This window comes from Monodelphis domestica, chromosome 2 (assembly GCF_027887165.1).
Source record: "Monodelphis domestica isolate mMonDom1 chromosome 2, mMonDom1.pri, whole genome shotgun sequence".
In the NCBI taxonomy this organism is placed as follows: domain Eukaryota; kingdom Metazoa; phylum Chordata; class Mammalia; order Didelphimorphia; family Didelphidae; genus Monodelphis; species Monodelphis domestica.
Window position 1 is genome coordinate 86,141,076 of NC_077228.1, and position 17,261 is coordinate 86,158,336.

Below are 17,261 nucleotides of genomic sequence, written 5' to 3' on the forward strand. Positions count from 1 at the left end.
AATATTTGCTGAAGGAATTGTACAAGTCACTTAACCTTTGTTCCTCAGTTTCCTCAAGTGAAGAATGGGAAAATAATTGGATGTACTGGGTTCCTTTTCATTGGGAGTTTTCAAGAAAAGCCTGAATTGCTTTTTATCAGGTATGTTTTAAATAGTGAATTATTTTTGAAGTAGAGTATTCAATAGATGGCTAGTTAAGTCGTTGCTAATTCTGAAATCTTGTGATTCTGTGACTAAACCATCAGGAAAATTTGTCTATTTAATAAGAGCAAGAAAATGTTATAATTCACGACACACTCACAATTATACATTCCTTTCTTAATTATTTTTTCTTTCCCAGAGTGAAAGAGCAAGTTTATTCCATAATTCTTTCCCATAAACCAACAGCCAGAATTTAATTTGTTGTCACATAGTATAACAAGGAATGGTTAAGCAGATACCCTCCCAACAAGTTAGCATCTCAGATTGCTACAATTCAGACAGAGCAAGGCAAAATTTCATACATATATATGTGTGTATATATATATGTATATATATATATACATATATATAGTTGAGAATACATTTGCAGATTACTGGGAAAAAATTTAAGGCTGGAGACAAGAGTTTTAGGATGGAGAATTTTCCTAGACAAGGTGTTGAATGAGAATGTGATGAATGCATCCAGTAACTAAAATTAAATTGGAAAATGTAGAAAAATATTTTAACTTGAACAAAGGAAACTAATTCTATAAACTGTATTTTGAACTGTAAAACAGACTCAATAATACTATTAATTCATAAACAAAATACCACTTAAACTTTTTTGCTGCCAGTCAAATATTAGTTTCAAATTTCTCTCAAGTAGTTTTCAGAAAGTGCACAGTGGTAGCTAGAATGAGAACGTGACCCATTATTCCACAGAGAATATAAACTATCTTAAGTAAGTGGAAATAACAAAAGAAGCTCCAGTTATCCTATGGGAACACTTGCACATGACCTTGAACCTTTCCTGGCACTATGCCTTCTTTGTTTTTTTTTCTATATAATATCTGGCTTGCCCTGAGATTGGGCACTTAACTTTTTTTTCCTGCTGCCATCCAGGAGGACAGGCCTTATGTGAGTAAGCTCCCAGAATGAACCTAACTAATCTAATTAACACTAATAAAATTATTAATAAGCAAGCTGGTATGGATCTCTTTCTTTAGTATCTCAGTATTTTCTTAAAAATGCCACCTTATAATTGGCATAATTAGGGAATAACAAATTTTCCCCCTTTCAGAAAGAAACTAACTTTTTCTTTACTTTCATTTGTGTTTGTTTTTTTGGTCAGGAATCTGAAACTATCTTCTTAACATCATTTTTGTACAAACTTTCCATCGGCTATCCTAACATTCGTAAGTTACTAGGTGAAATGAAATTTAGCCAAAAAGTTGTTTGAAGCTATACTACATAAATTTATATTGTTTTCTTGTATGTTTCAGTTTCTATCATTTCCTAAAGTTCACATAATGTCATTTTCCAGACTATATTAGAAATACTTAGAATTCTAATCTCCTTTCAGTGCAGAATTTTAATCATTATTCATTTTAAGCATATGATATACATTTTAGTCCCTAACCTAACCAACATTATAACAATTACAGTGACAGACATTTTTTTCTACAGCAGTTATGAACTTTACATTCTGCCAAGAGGATGAACTTCATGAAGCTCAGTTATATGCAAGTTTAACACTAATTAAACTTCAAAATATCCCATCTCTATTTAATTGCATGAGCCTTTATAGATCTCCAGAAGCCTATGCTAATCTAATTTGCATAATATGTAACTTACATTAACAAAATACTTTGTGTCAGCAAGAAATAAACTATACTGAAGACAATATCTAAAGAAAAAATTCTTTGTCATATAGTATTTTTAATTTTTATAATCAGTAGAACAAAACTTAATATTAGACTGCTATTAACACATAAAACTTACAGAAGAATCTATACATTTATTACCTGATATAATACAAAGAAGGGGAATTATGAGGAAAAGTAAAATTGATGATGCAGTTCAATGAAACTAACATTTATGAATTCTTTACTGTGTACAAGGCAATGTGCTGGGAAATAGGATTCAAAAACAAAAACAAAAGATATTTCCCCTGCTCTGAGTGAGTTGATATCTCATTAGGGGAATATAACACATACACAGATTAGTACAATGTAAGGTAGAGGATAATAGGAATGAGGAGGAATCCAGACAAAATAATAATAGAAAACAAGGAAGAAAACTTCAGTTTTGAGTGTGGGATGGAGTACTTGTTTGGCAGTCAAGTGATTTGATTCCAGATTTTCTTTACCATTTCCTTTGTAATCATAAGTTTCTTCTGGTTGGGCAAGTCACAAATCATACTTTTAAGACTGGTCTCAGTGTGTTATACTATCTGTCTAACAAGCAGGGTATAAATATCCCTCTCTCTTGTCCACATCTTTAATTCTTTTGTCATCTTTATATCTCCCCCTCTACCTACCATGGCACTTCTGAGCCATGTGTATAGTTTTAAAAATATTTTTCTTTTTTTTTTCAAAATTACATGCCCATACAATTGTCAACAATCATTTTCTGACATTTTGTTATCCATGTTCTCTCCCCCCTCACCTTTCTCCCCTTCCTGAGATAGCAAGTAATATAAAATGGGTTGTACATATGTTATCTTATATATGCATGTGTGTATTTGTGTGTTTATGTATATATATGTGTGTGTATATTTCCATGTTTGTAATAATGTGAAGCAAAACATATATCATTTACACTAGATAAAAATTAATGAAGGAAGTAATGTAGAGAATGGTATGCTTTCATCTGCATTCAGACTCTTGTCAATACCTCCTATGTCAATGGGTAGACTAAATTTGTCATGCGTACTTGCCACACATATAAATTAAGGATCTATAAGGAACCAAATTCACTTCATAGCATAACAAGATTTTTTGCTCCTAAGGATCTCTATTGGCACACAAAATATATACATATAGTCATTTATATGACTATTTGACCATTTGTTTGATGATCTTTAAATTCAACTTGAAATTTCCGATTTGTTCCATATCTGTGGAGAGTAATTTTTTTTACTCAACAAGAATTTATTATTTATTGTTTTGCACCTGAAAATTCTACCTAGTAGCCTACTACACTAGGGAGCATTTTTATCAGTTTTGTTAAGGTAGCCAATGCTACTGTTAAAAAGTTTATAAACTCAAGCTTATAAACAGCAGCCTGTTTCCCCTCAGAAAGTATTGTTATTATATATTCATGTGCTGAGAATGAAAATGAAACATTTATATATAATTCACTTCTCAATGATGCCATAATTGTCATGATTTTCCTGTTTCTAAATAACTTCTAATTGTCTCCACTAGATGTTTTTTAGAATATGTGAGATATATTAGAGTGTTTGTTTGTTTTTCAGAAAAAAAAAAAAAGATTATACTATTAGGTTTCTTTAAGAAAAGTAGAGGCTGTGTCTTGGCTAATACACTTGATTGCCTACTTCCTTGCTCTACTCTTGGGACTCTTTAATCTGCTTTAATATACCTGTACCACAAACTCCTCACTCTACCAATTAACCATTCATTACCTAATTATCTCCTCCAGCTGAGCATCCTACTGCCTCAGAATAATTCCCCTTCTTGTTATCATTTCCATAACAGGATTATTTGCACTGTGTAGTAAATGATTGCTCCTAATTTAAATAGTTTTCAAATAATTTAATTGATTGATAGCTTACATTTGTCTGTTTTTCTTCCTATTTTGTCACGGAAATGGGTACGCTGTTATTTTTACTACCATTTCTTAATTACTGAGCTGTCTTTATAAAATTCACAAATGGTAATTAGCAACAAAATGTTGTCATGAAACAAGAAGGACTACAAAGATACTGCTGAAAATAAAACTAAATATTTCATCACTGTGAAGGATATAGTGTTAATATCCCTGATAATGTTTTTTAATCAAAGTTTAACATTTTCATTTGTTTAGGTTTTTTTCATAGCAGAGTAGCTATTAAAGTAGAGAGCAGGCTTACTTGTTAAGAAGGGTTTTTAGGAAAACTAGAGTTCAAATTCTACTTCTGACACACACTAGCTGAGTGATCAGAGGCAAGTCATTCAATCACTGAGTGTTTTTCCCTACTATTCAGTTCTCTAAGGTAATTTTACTGATCTATATCAATAAATCAAGGAGATAATTATATTATGGGAGTCAACAGCAATGATGAATAACAAGGTAAAAGTTCCATATGAAAAAATAGTAACTTACAATAATATTAATATAATATTTTATTGCTCTGCTTGTGAAGCAGTACCAATTGCACTGGGAGCTGACTTTGAAGTCAGAAATACTTGGACTTATATTCTGCATCTAACAAAAAAAAAGACTGAATGGCTAAGGAAAATCACTCTCTTTGGAACCTAGCAGAATACACTTTTTTTTTTTTGTAGATAGCTAATAGTAGTTCACTAGAGGAGCTGGAAGATGAGTAACCCAAGATCAAACCTTTTTAGTATTGCTGTAGCTTCTATCTGAGATACTCATCCTCTATGCATATATCATATATCTGGGGGTCCACTTTGAAAAGATTTTCTGAATACAGAGCACAGGTAAATGATCTGGTGTCCTGGTTTTATAAGAATATCAACACATTCATTTGCTGATAAGAAGGACTATATTGAAAAATGGAAGGAAGGGAATGGAACCAAGATGATGGAGTAGAGGAAGCACTCATCTCTCTTCCTGCACACCCCTGCTAAGAATTTTAATGTAATGTCTTAAGTTGAATCCTGGAGAAGCATAGTCAATAAAAGTTTAGAGAAAGAAATTCTTCCAGGTCAAGACAACTTAGAAGACAAGAAAGAGGAATATATAATATAGGGGGGGGGGACTGGACTATGAATTGATGAAACACCAGTGGTGGAACTAGATGGTGGTGACAAAAGTATCAGGAAGAAAATTATAAAAAGACAATTAACATATTGGTAAACTAGCCACAAAAATGTTAAATAAAAGAACAACTTACAAAAAATGATAGAGTGGAAGAGAAGATTCAAAAATCAGTGGTAAAAATATTTCCTAAAAAAGAAAACAATTACATAAAAGAAAGAAAAAAAGAGACAAAGTGTCTCTGAAAAAAATTATTATTTTAAAATCAGTATTAGGAGGTTGATCCATTTCCAGAGGTGAGCTCTGGTTGTGGGGAAATGATGTATGAAGTAAAAGGGTGCTTTAGCCCTGGCAGCCCCAGCAGGCAGCTCAGGCCAGTGGAGTCAGCTACAGACCAGAGAGCAGAGCCATTGTTTCCCACACCCACCTAGCATCAGCGGCCCCCCAACAGCAGCCATGGCTAAGGACATCCTGGCTGCTGCAGGTCTTCATTTTGTTGAGCTGAACAAATTTGGAGTTTTCAACTCTAAGGTAACTTAGCTGACCATAGAACTCAAGGAGGAATGCAAGGACTTTGTGGACAAAATCAGCCAGTTTAACAAAATAGTAGGTGGCCTAATTGAGCTTGTGGACCAACTTGCAAAAGAAGCTGAAGATGAGAAGATGAAGGCAATTGGAGGACATAATTTGCTTAAATCCATAGCAAAGCAAAGGGAGGCCCAACAGCAGCAGCACTAGGCTCTAATAGCAGATAAGAAAAGGCAGCTAGAAAGGTATCAAGTTGAATATGAAGCTTTGTGTAAAGTAGAAGCAGAACAAAATAAATTTATTGACTAATTTTTTCAGAAATAATTGTATTTTTACAGAAAGAAAAAAACCTTACCAACCCCCCCAAAACAAAACCCCCAAATACCCCTACATAGAGAAACCCCTATCATTCCAGTAACTTGATGAATACGTGTGCACATATGCAATTCAGGATCATAACAAATACCATGCCTTCTTGAAAGGAAATAATGCAACTCTTTAGAATCCTGACCATTTGTAGCCAGATTGCAGTAACCAGTATTTTACCTGTCCAGAAGCCAGGGACAGGAGGGCTGACCATCTTTGCTGTGGACTCTCCTGTGTTGTCTGACCTATAGATACACCTGTAAACACCAGTCCTTTTTTTGAAGTGCCTACCATTTTGAAAGAAATAAGGCAATGAATTATTGTTTCTAAACAATAAAAATTAAATTTAATTTAATTTAAAAAATCAGTATTAGGCAAGAAGTAAAAAACTCCATGCAACATTAATAAATTGGATTGTCAGAGGTTATACAAGTGGAGCGTATAGCCTGGCAGTTATCAAGTTGGAAAATTTCAAAAATGGGTCTCAAGAAGACATCCTGTGTTCAGAATACTTGTCTCCTGAGGACCAGCCTAAATCTAGAGGACAAATTAAAAAATAATAATAATGTTGACAGAAGCAGAGATTAAAAATTATTTTTTAATTATAAAGAGTAAGTATGTCAAAGAACAAAGTAGAAATGCTTATTTCAGTCTGCACCAGATCATGAAGAACTTTTTCAGTTCTTTCTGAAATCATCTTGTTCATCATTCATTATAGCACATTAATATTCCATCATCATTATATACCACACTTTGTTCAGCCACCCCCTCAGTTTCCAATTCTTTGCTACCACAAAAAGCATAACTTTAAATACTGTTGTGCAAACAGGTCCCTTCCCATTTTAAAAAAAATCTCTGGGACACAGACCTAGCAGTGGTATTACTGGATAAAAAGTTTGCATTCTTTCATAGCCCTTTGGTATCATTCCAACTTGTCCTCCAGAAAGTTTGAATCAATTATCAACTCCACCAGCAATGTATTGGTATCCTAATTTCGCAACCTTCCCTCCAACATTTATTTTTTCCATTTATAGTGGCCAATCTGATAGGTGTGAGATGGTACCTCAGAGTTGTTTTGATTTGCATTTCTGTAATCAAGAGACATTTAGAACATTTTTTCATATGATTATTGATAACTTTGATTTCTTTGTCAGAAAACTGCTTATTCATATCCAATGACCATTTATCAATTGGGGAATGATTTGGTTTATTATAAATTTGACTTCGCTCTTTATGTATTTGAGAAATAATGACTTTACCAAATGAATTTTTATTTAAAAATTTTCCCAGTTTGTTGCTTCCCTCCTATATAAACCTTTTTAAATTTAATATAATCAGAGTTATTCATTTGGCATCTTGTAATGTTCTCTTGTCTTTGTTGGTCATAATTTCCTCCCTTCTCCATAGATCTGACAGGTAAACTATTCTATTTTCACCTAATTTACTCATAATAGCACTCTTTATGTTTAAATCAGATAATCATTTTGACCTTTACCTTGGTATAGGGTCTAAGATATTGATCAAAATCTAATTTTTGCAATACTGTTTTCTAATTTTCCTAGCAATTTTGGTCAAGTGGTGGGTTGTTATCCCCAAATGTGGGATCTTTGGTTTATCAAACACGAGATTGCTGAGGTCATTTAACCCTAGACTATTCATTTGATCCACCCTTATATTTTTTAGCCAGTACTACTTCAGTTTGATGATTACTGCTTTATAATATAAGATTGGATGCTGCTAGGCCACCACCCTTCACATTTGTTTCATTAGTTCTCTTGATATTCTTGACATTTTATTCTTCCCAGATGAATTTTTAAATGATTATTCTTAGTTATATAAAATAGTTTTTGTGATATGTATGCCACTGAATAAATAAATTAATTTATATACAATTGTCATATTTGTTATATTAGCTTGTCCTACTCATGAACAATTAATGTTTTTTCCAGTTCTTTAAATCTAAATATATTTGTGTCAAAAGTGTTCTGTAATTGTGTTCATATAATTCCAGCATTTGTCTTGGCAAATAGATTCCCAAGTATTTTATTTTGTGTTTCTTCTTCTAACTCTTGCTAAGTTTTATTGGAAATATATAGAAATACTGTTGACTTACGTGTGTTTATTTTTTAATCTTGCAACTTAGCAAATTTTTAATCATTTCAACTAATTTTATTTGAATTTCTAGTATTCTCTATGTATATTGTCATATCATCCACAAAGAATGGCATTGCCTACTTCCCTCAATTTCTTTTTCCTCTCTGATTGCTAATACTAGCATTTCTAATACAATATTAAATAATAGCAATTATGATGGGTATCTGTGCTATACTCCTGATCTTTTTGGAATGGCTTCTAACTTATCCCTGCTGCAGATGAAACTTATTGATGGTTTTAAATAAATATTACTTATTATTTTAAGCTAAGGCCATTTTTGCCTATGCTTTCTAGTATTTTCAATAGTTATGAGTATTGTATTTTGTCAGATATTTTCTGCATGTTTCGAGATAATCATGTGATTTCTGTTAGTTTGATTATTGGTATGGTCAATTATACTGATGGTTTTCCTAATATTAAACTAGCCTTGCATTCCTAGTATAAATCCCACCTGGTCATACTGTGATATATTGCTGTAGTCTCCTCACTGGTATTTAATGAAGTGTTTTGCATCAATCATTAAGGGAATTGGTTTGAATTATTTTTCTCTGTTTTTTCTCTTTCTGACTTTTGTTCAGCACCATATTTGTGTCATAAAAAATAATTTGTTAAGACTTCTTTGCTTATTTTGCCAAATAGTTTACATAATATTGGGGATAATTAATTGTTCTTAAAATTTTTAAAGATTTAACTTGTGAGTCCATCTGACCTTGGGGATTGTTTTCTTGGGCAATTCATTGATAACTTGTTCAGTTACTTTTTCTGAGGTGGAAAGTATTTAAGTATCCTATTTCCTCTTTTGCTCATGTTGACAATTTATATTTTTATAACTATTGATTCATTTCACCTAGACTATCAAATTTATTGTCCTAAAACTGGATGAAATGGCTCCTAATAATTGCTTTAATTTCCTCTTCATTAGAGAGGAAATGACCCTTTCCATTTTTGATATTGGCATTTTTATGCTTTTTTCCTTTTTTGTTTAAATCAAATGAACCAATGCTCTATTTATTTGTTTTTTACCTAGAACCAGTTCCTAATCTTACTTAGTAGTTTAATTGGTATTTTACTTTTGTATGTTGTTGCTGAGATCTCACCATTCCCTGTTGGTTATATGCTTTGTTTTTTATCCCCATAGAAATTTTTGAGAGCTAAGTGTTTCTTTTGCCATTTGCTCATTTTCCCAGGCTTTTTTTGCCTATGGACTTGGAATTCTGAAAGTTGCTTGCTTGATACTCTCTCTTCTTTGCTGCTTGCTTTTAGGTTTCAGGACTGGGGGCCCACATGGAAGCTACAGAATAGTAAGTCAAATGGAATATCAAGGAAAGTAATCTCTATCTTCTTTTTTATTCCCCATCCTTCCCCCCTATTCCTTTCTGACTAATAAAATTATTAAATTATGACAATTTTTGTATTTTATTTTCCTTTTATGGGGGAAAAACATCTGACTTGTATTAGGATTCCTGAGTTCCAATCTGACCTCAGATACTTACTATATCACCCTGGGCAAGTGACAACTACTGTTTGCCTCAGTTTTCTCAACTGTAAAATGAAGGTAGTAAATATATTTACCTCATAGGTTATTGTGAGGATCAAGTGGGAACCTTTCTAAGAAGCACTTAATACCTCTAAATAGTAGGTATTTAATATATGCTTATTCCCTTTCCAATGTATAACTTACAAAACTGGAAACTAATTAGGGCCAGAAGATATAATTTTGTTTTCTTTCCTGTTTCCTAAAATCAAATGCATGCTTTGTCCATGTTTAGCACTTGACAGATATCTGCTGTTTAATTGAAAATTGAATTGAATTTAAGGCATTTAAACTATATCCTTTATTAAATTGGCTTTGGATTGGTAAGTTGATTATTCTCTTTAACCAATTCCTTATTTCCATTAATTAGTTGAATTAAATATTCTAATAAGCTACTTTAATGAAAATGTTATTAATTGTGTTATCATTTTTACATGTGCAGCTTTAATGAAATTCTCAAGTAATTCTTATATCATGAAGTGAGAACTCAAAAATTATACCTGTGCTCTTTTTGAATAGTTTAAAAATTCTTTGCATTAGCTATAGTCTTAATTGATATTTTTCTTCCATTAGCTTGATTCAGCTAATCATGAATAGACTATGAAATGGCTTAAGATTGCTTTTTCCCTTTGGGTCTTAATGCTTTCTGGCAAACAGAATGAAGAAAATCAGTATGTTATTTTCAGAATGTTCCTCTTGAGACTTCTGAATATTTCCATGAGACAATAGGAACATTTGCAAATTTTATGTTTAATATTTCCTTTTAATATTATACCAATCATCTTTCTTTTATAAAGTTTTAGCACACTTCAGGATTTTGCAACTGGCAGATGGGGGGGGGTTGTGAGTTGTTCAGATGTTTCTTTTAAAGAATTTTACAGTGTCTATTGACAAGAATAGCAGACAGATGGCAAAGCAAATTGCTTAAATTTTAATAAAAAAAGCTTTCATTTACACAGATTCTAGAAGTGACATATAGCTCCCAGACACATAATGTGAAAGTGATTACAACACATTTTTTTCTGAGAACTTGAATGACTGAGGGCATGCATATTGAAACATGAAATTCTGCACAATTAGCTCATTTATTTAAATTCAGATTGACTAGTTAGGAGCATGTTTAATTACCTGGTAGCTGGTTTTTGGGCCTTAGTCATGAACCAGGTCAGTCATTTGTCTTTATATTAGTGAATATTCCAAATTTTAGAATATTTACCTTAGGGATATTGAGATGGAATTGTCCTATAAACATGGAGTTTGAGGGACAGAAGTTCGGGAAAGTATATAAGACATAGTTAAGGGTTTATTCAATTCCTTTTGACTATTTTCTATCCAGACAATATAAACTCTATAGAAATGCTTCTTAATCAATTTTTGAGTTATGGCTAATTTACCAGGCTGATGAAGTTCATCAACCTCTACTCAGAGCTTATAAATACAAAATATAGAATAAGTGAGATTATACAGGAAATCAATTATTTTGAAAGACATAGATAGATACATACATAGATACATAGATAGACATTAATATTAGATATATCTAGATAGATACATAGATAAAGAAACAAGGTCCATGAATCTCATGTTAAGAACACCATGCTCTAATAAATTTCTTTAGGAAATGGTTTAATTCATTGAACTGATTAATCAGAAAGAAAATTCCTTTATAAAAATCAGAAAGGATTTCATTGAGAAAACAGAACTGCAAGACTTCTGAAAAAGTACTTGACTTTGTTATAATTTACAAAGCAATGCCTAGAGTTAATTACAAACTGGATTGTACTAACATAAGCAGGTGAATTGATTTATTATTTGAGGCAGAGAACAGGGAATTTTGGAATTACAGCATCTAGGACATCCACAGATAGAGGTACAAAAATTCTGACAAAATCAACTCCCCCATTCCCCCCTCCTTCCCCAATTACTCTGGCTAGGTCAGATCTGACTTTATTTTTGTTTGTTTGCCATGTTCATACATTCATCATTCTCTTATCAAATTCTCCTGCGGAAGAGTGGACCAAACCCAGAATTCTTTTAAAATAATTAGTCATTAATTAATTCAAGTGTCATTTAAGACAATAGTAGGACTTTCATACTAGATCATACAATTCTATATCTGACAAGTATATTTAAAATTATAATTGCATAACAAAGTTCTGCTTCAGAAATTGGAATACCCATTAATAGAGAGCTGGTAAGTACCTTAGAGATAACTTTTAGACCAATACTCTTAATTTGTGTATCAGAAAATAGTAGGTCCAAAGATGGGAAGTGATTTGTCCAATGTTATAGAGGTAATAAATATATTCATTAGTATTTCAATGCAAAATTATTTAACTGAAAATATAGATTTTTTGTTTGTTTTCTGCTTCATCCAATAGCTCCTACAGTAGATAAAATGAAATAATATTTACAGAGTGGTTTAAATATGTTTGCCTTGTGATGAAGTTATGGATCAAGTTATATACTGAATACATTGAAATAAAAAATAATACATAGATGAATATATATAATAAGATATGTAGAAACTCATCTATAACGACTTGGCTAAACCACCAAGAAAACTATAAATGTATAGCTCAAATAATAAAATTAACCAGGTATAGTATTTACCTTCATTTGATATTCACAGAAAAATCTGTCCATCTAGATACCTTGGCCACATACATGCCTGATAGGTAGTACTTGAAGTTAAACTTCAAGAATGAGCCTCTTAATTCAGCATTTGTAAACATATATCTGGTTAATGTTTTAGAGAGTAACATGTTTGTTGTTTTTTTTTACTCTGATTCCTTAAAGAAAGCAAAGGACCAGATAGCTACAAAATTTGATATATTATTATTTTCATCTATAATATTTCAACGAAATTCCCATGAGTGCTTATGGCACTTGCAATTACATTTTAAAGGGAAAAATATAAATCCAATGTAGTGCTTATAGTGTGAAATGAACAGCAATAGGTAAAAGATGTGGTCAGAATAGATCATTCAAACCCAATAAATATGAAATAATTATCTTTTTTTAATTTTTAAATTTTTACTAATTAATTTATAGTATTTTTCCATGGTTATATGACTCATGTTGTTTCCTTCCCTTCCTCTCTCTCCCCTCCTGGAGCCCATGAGCAATTCCATTGGGTTTTACATGTATCATTGTTCAAAACCTATATCTATACTAGTAATATTTGTTATAGAGTGATTATTCAAAGTCAACATCTCCAATCATATCACTATTGAACCATGTGATCAGTCATATGTTTTTCTCCTGCATTTCTACTCCCACAGCTTTTTTTCTCTGGAGGTGGATAGTGTTCTTTCTCATAAGTCCCCCAGGATTGTTCTGGATCATTGCATTGCTACTTAGTAAAGAACTCTATTACATTTGATTGTGACACAGTGTATCAGTCTCTGTATCCAATGTTCTTCTGGTTCTGTTTTTTCACTCTGTTCCTGGAGGTCTTTCCTCTATCACATCCTTCTTTTGCATCAATTCCTGGAGGTCTTTCCACTTCATATGGAGTTCCTCCAGTTCATTATTTCTTTCAGCACTATAATATTCCATCGCCATCAGATACAACAATTTGTTCAGCCATTTCCCAATTGATGGAAACACCCCCAATATTTTCCAGTTTATTGCCACAATAAAGAGATTGGCTATGAATATTTTGTATATGTATTTTTCCCTATTCCCTCTTTGGGGTGTAAACCTAGCAGTGGTATGACTGGACCAAAGGGCAGGCAGTCTTTTAAAACCTTTTGGCCATAGTTCCAAATTGTCTTCCAAAATGGTTGGCTCAATTAAAAAAAAAAACTACCAGCAATGCATTAGAACTACAGATTTGCCACAGCCCATTGAACATTTATTATTTTCCTTTGCTATCTTATTGGCCAATACACTAGTTGTGAGGTGTGTAATGTTGTGGAACAAAGATTTAGAAGGAAAAGTTTGCAACAGAGCTGGAGTAGCTGCGACTACTGAGCTGTCACTCAAGAGAACATTCTAATTGGAATGATGACCAGAAAAGACTGTTGAGAAAGGAGGAGACAATCTGAAATCTGGGTCTCTTTGCCTTGGATACAGAAATAAAGAAGGGGGGTGGAAAGAAAGGACAAAAGTCCAGCTCTCTCTGATTTTTCTGCTGTGCTACAGTGACTGAATTTCTAGACCTGTTAGCCAATTTTCCCAATCTGAACTATATTCCACCATCCTCCAACCTAGGAATTATTCTAGTATTAAGGAAACCCCGAACCCTCTTTCCTTCCATTTCCTTATCTTTCCCTTCTTCCCCAATAAATCCCTTACTTAATCTTAAAGAAGAGAAAGAGTATTTTTTGAGACATCATAAAACTCACCCTGAGTTGATTTAGAGAGATCAACAGAAGATTCAACTGGAAGGGCAGGGAAGAAGGGAGGAAGGACAAGAAGGGAGGAAAACCAGGGAGGGTAAAGGGAGGAAGGGAGGAGATTGTCAGATCTTATCTTTAGTTATCATTTATCACTCACATAATCCTTAGTACAGTACCTCTGAATTGTTTTGATTTTCATTTCTATAATTTTGAGAGATTTAGAACACTTTAATAATGAAGATCTTGATGAAATATTTTGCATTATAAAAGTAAAATTGGTGTAGGAAAAAAGAGACCAATGAAAGTGTCTATCAATTTCCAAAATAACGAGAACATTATGGCATTTCTTATGAAAATAAAAATAAGCCTAAAGGATGATTTAATGCATAATGCACAAGGGTAAGTAGCCTGATATATGATGACTAATGTTGACAATGTAGCATTTAAACTTTGACTTGAAAATCTTATTAGCATCCATCTTAACTTTCAAACCACTAGAACCCCAGTACTGTTAGCACTCACACAGTGAGTATGGCTCTATAGCTAATAAATCTGTCATAATCATAGGCATTGAAATGAAAATCTTCCTGCATCTGTCTAAACCCATTAAAGATCAAATTAATAAATTCTCTAAAAAAAAAAGAATGCAATGATTAAGCAGCTATGCCAAGCAGTAGCAGCAACAATTCTCAAATTATTCAGGTAATAGATGCTAATTCAAAAAGTAGTCTTTTTTTTTTCTTTTTCCATGTATCTTTTACACTATTCCCCCACAACTAATCAAGTGTGAAGTGAATGCACTGCGCTATTCTTATGTCAAGTCAACATAGTTGCTAAATATGACTTTGTCTTTTGATGGTTTATGTTCCAAGATCCTTGAAAACATCATAGGCAGGCATTGAGGGCAAAACATTTCCTGTAAGTCAAACTGTATTTCAATATATCATTCATTTAACTAACACAATAATTTTCCTAAAGCTTATCACCTCTGTAGTCAATGAACTCCACTAGCTCTCTATTATCTCAAAGATCAAATATAAAATCCTGTTTATAGTATTAAAAGCCCTTCTTAACCTCTTCCTCTATTCACACACACTCTTCTTACCTTATACTTTACACCCCCTTCCATATGTCATTTGATCCAATGGCATTGGCCTTCTTTCTTTTCCTCCAACAAGAAATCTCATCTCCAAATTTCCAACTTTATCACTGACTCTCCTTCTTGACTAGAATGTACTCTCTCCTCATTTCCATCTCCTGGATTACTTAGGACCCTTTAAAGTCACAGATAAATCCCTACCTTCTATAGAAAGTATTTCTATTCTTCATTTAATACGGATTTCCTCTCTTAGCTGTTTTTATTTTAACTTTCCAGTACATTGTTTATACATAATTATTTGCATTTTATCTCCCATATTATGCTTTGAATTATTCAAGAGCAGTGTAGTTTAGTTTTTTTTTTTCCTTCTCTTTATCCACAACTTTTAGAAGACATTCTGGAAAATGGTAGATATTTAATAAATGATTATTGTCTGATTGATTCAAATCTAATGTCCATTGAGTTTCTTTTATTTAAAATGTACCTCTTTCATTTAATTTCAAAGAATTTTCTCTTTAGAGATATAGAATAGACTGTTTTTGAGGATTGGCTTATATCTTGACATGGCTATGCAATGATAACAAGGTGGCATTATTCATTTTCCTGTAAATATCATAGTTATATTAGCTAACAATTTATAACACTTTAAATTTTGCGAAATGTTGAGTTAGGGTTCCAGCATTGAGAGAAAAAAGGAGAGAGAAATAGAGAGAGAGAGAGAGAGAGAGAGAGAGAGAGAGAGAGAGAGAGAGAGAGAGAGAGAGAGAGAGAGGGAAAAAGGGGGGAGGGAGGGAGGAAGGAAGGAAAGAAGGACTGGAATGATGCATGATCTCCATGATTTCCATTCATTATGACAAAGAGGCCAATTTTGTAATGAGAGAGTTTTGTTAGGCAATTGATCCATACATCATAATATATATGTACATTGGTGAAACATTTGCCTGTGAGACAACATAAGGATTTTTTTGTTTATGGATGGTTGATACAAGAGGTCTGAAGCTTTTCCAGGAACTGAAGATAAACATCCCTTAAAGCCTTAAGAAAACACTTCATGAACCTTGAAAATTTCTCCAGATAAGATACTTGCAGCTCACATTAACAGCTCAGCTTTGTATATGAACTTTGGCAGAGAGTAGTAGTGCCTTTCTATGAAATTTGGACCTTGCCAGAAATCTCAGGCAAACTTATAAGCATGCCTTATATGACTTTCTTCAGTGGGTCTAATTTGTCCTAGGTTCCTCCATAGCAAACTATTTTATTTGATCTACCTCATTATATATTAATAGCATGCTATCTCTTTTCTATGGAAAATTGTAGGATGCAGGGTGTACTGCTATACTAACCTTTTTTTCCCCCCATTCAGTACTAGATAGAGGAATAGCAGATCCTAGCAAATTCCTAGACTGGTTAGGTGCCTTTCTCTTCATATTAGCACAAAATGACTTTGTCTACAAACTAATTTATCACTTATAAGTTGGGAAAAACCAAATGTCACTTAGGGCTTAAAATGAAGACAGAATCAAATTGCCTCAGTTTCAGAAATATGATTCAACAAGCTTAAGCTTTAGTACGTAGAAGCCTGACTAGAAATGAGCTCTAACTAGATACAAAATTTTCAACAGGACTTAAGGATAATCTTCTGATATCTTTGTCTCTTATCTAGCTTTTCTGGCTCATGGGCAAAAAAAGCAAGCGTACATGTCCAGTTGACCCATCTTTGTAGGATGGAGATAGGGATAGAGAGGGTCTAATTTGTTCTCCTTTTCCTGAGGACGTGAGTAGATAAAAGAACTATTCTTCCTATATGGTAAGTATACCAATAGAGCAGTCTCTCTCCCTCTTCATTCAAAGGCATCATTGATACTAATAATGGGGAGGTTCTAGGTCCAATTGGAATTAGGGGAAGTATTCATTTGTCATCTTAATTTCAGAAATGTACATGGTTTAAGGTAGCTCATTCTAATCTAATCTAATATGTTTGTTTTTTGATAATATGAAGTCTCAATGGGAATCTCTATGTCTTCCAACAGTGCTTCTGGTTTCTGCTTTTTTGGTCTAAGGAAAACAAGTATAATCCCATTTCTGTATGATACCACAGCCTTTTAAATGCTTTCAGTTTGTGTGTGCATGTAAATATATATGCATGAATTTGTATATCCTTGTGTATGTGTTTTTCCTCTTTCTTTCTCTCTGTCTCTCACACAGACACAGACACACAGACACACACACACACACATACACACACAGATGCAGGGGAACATGTGCCTGAGGCAATTAACAAAGCTACTCTGTGGACCTTATCGGGCTTTGTTTTCCTGGGGGAGGG

At 32.9% G+C, this 17,261-nt stretch overlaps 1 long non-coding RNA gene and 1 pseudogene across 1 annotated transcript in view; both read left to right on the plus strand.

The window, feature by feature from the left end:
- Positions 1-17,261, plus strand: part of LOC103095794 (uncharacterized) — a 31,090-nt gene that overhangs the window by 1,556 nt on the left and 12,273 nt on the right. The window contains exons 3-4 of the long non-coding RNA XR_008916128.1: positions 49-140; positions 9,220-9,257. This is a non-coding gene — a long non-coding RNA (uncharacterized LOC103095794). The remainder of the gene's footprint in view (positions 1-48; positions 141-9,219; positions 9,258-17,261) is intronic.
- LOC100019534 (intraflagellar transport protein 20 homolog) lies at positions 5,365-5,745 on the plus strand (annotated as a pseudogene).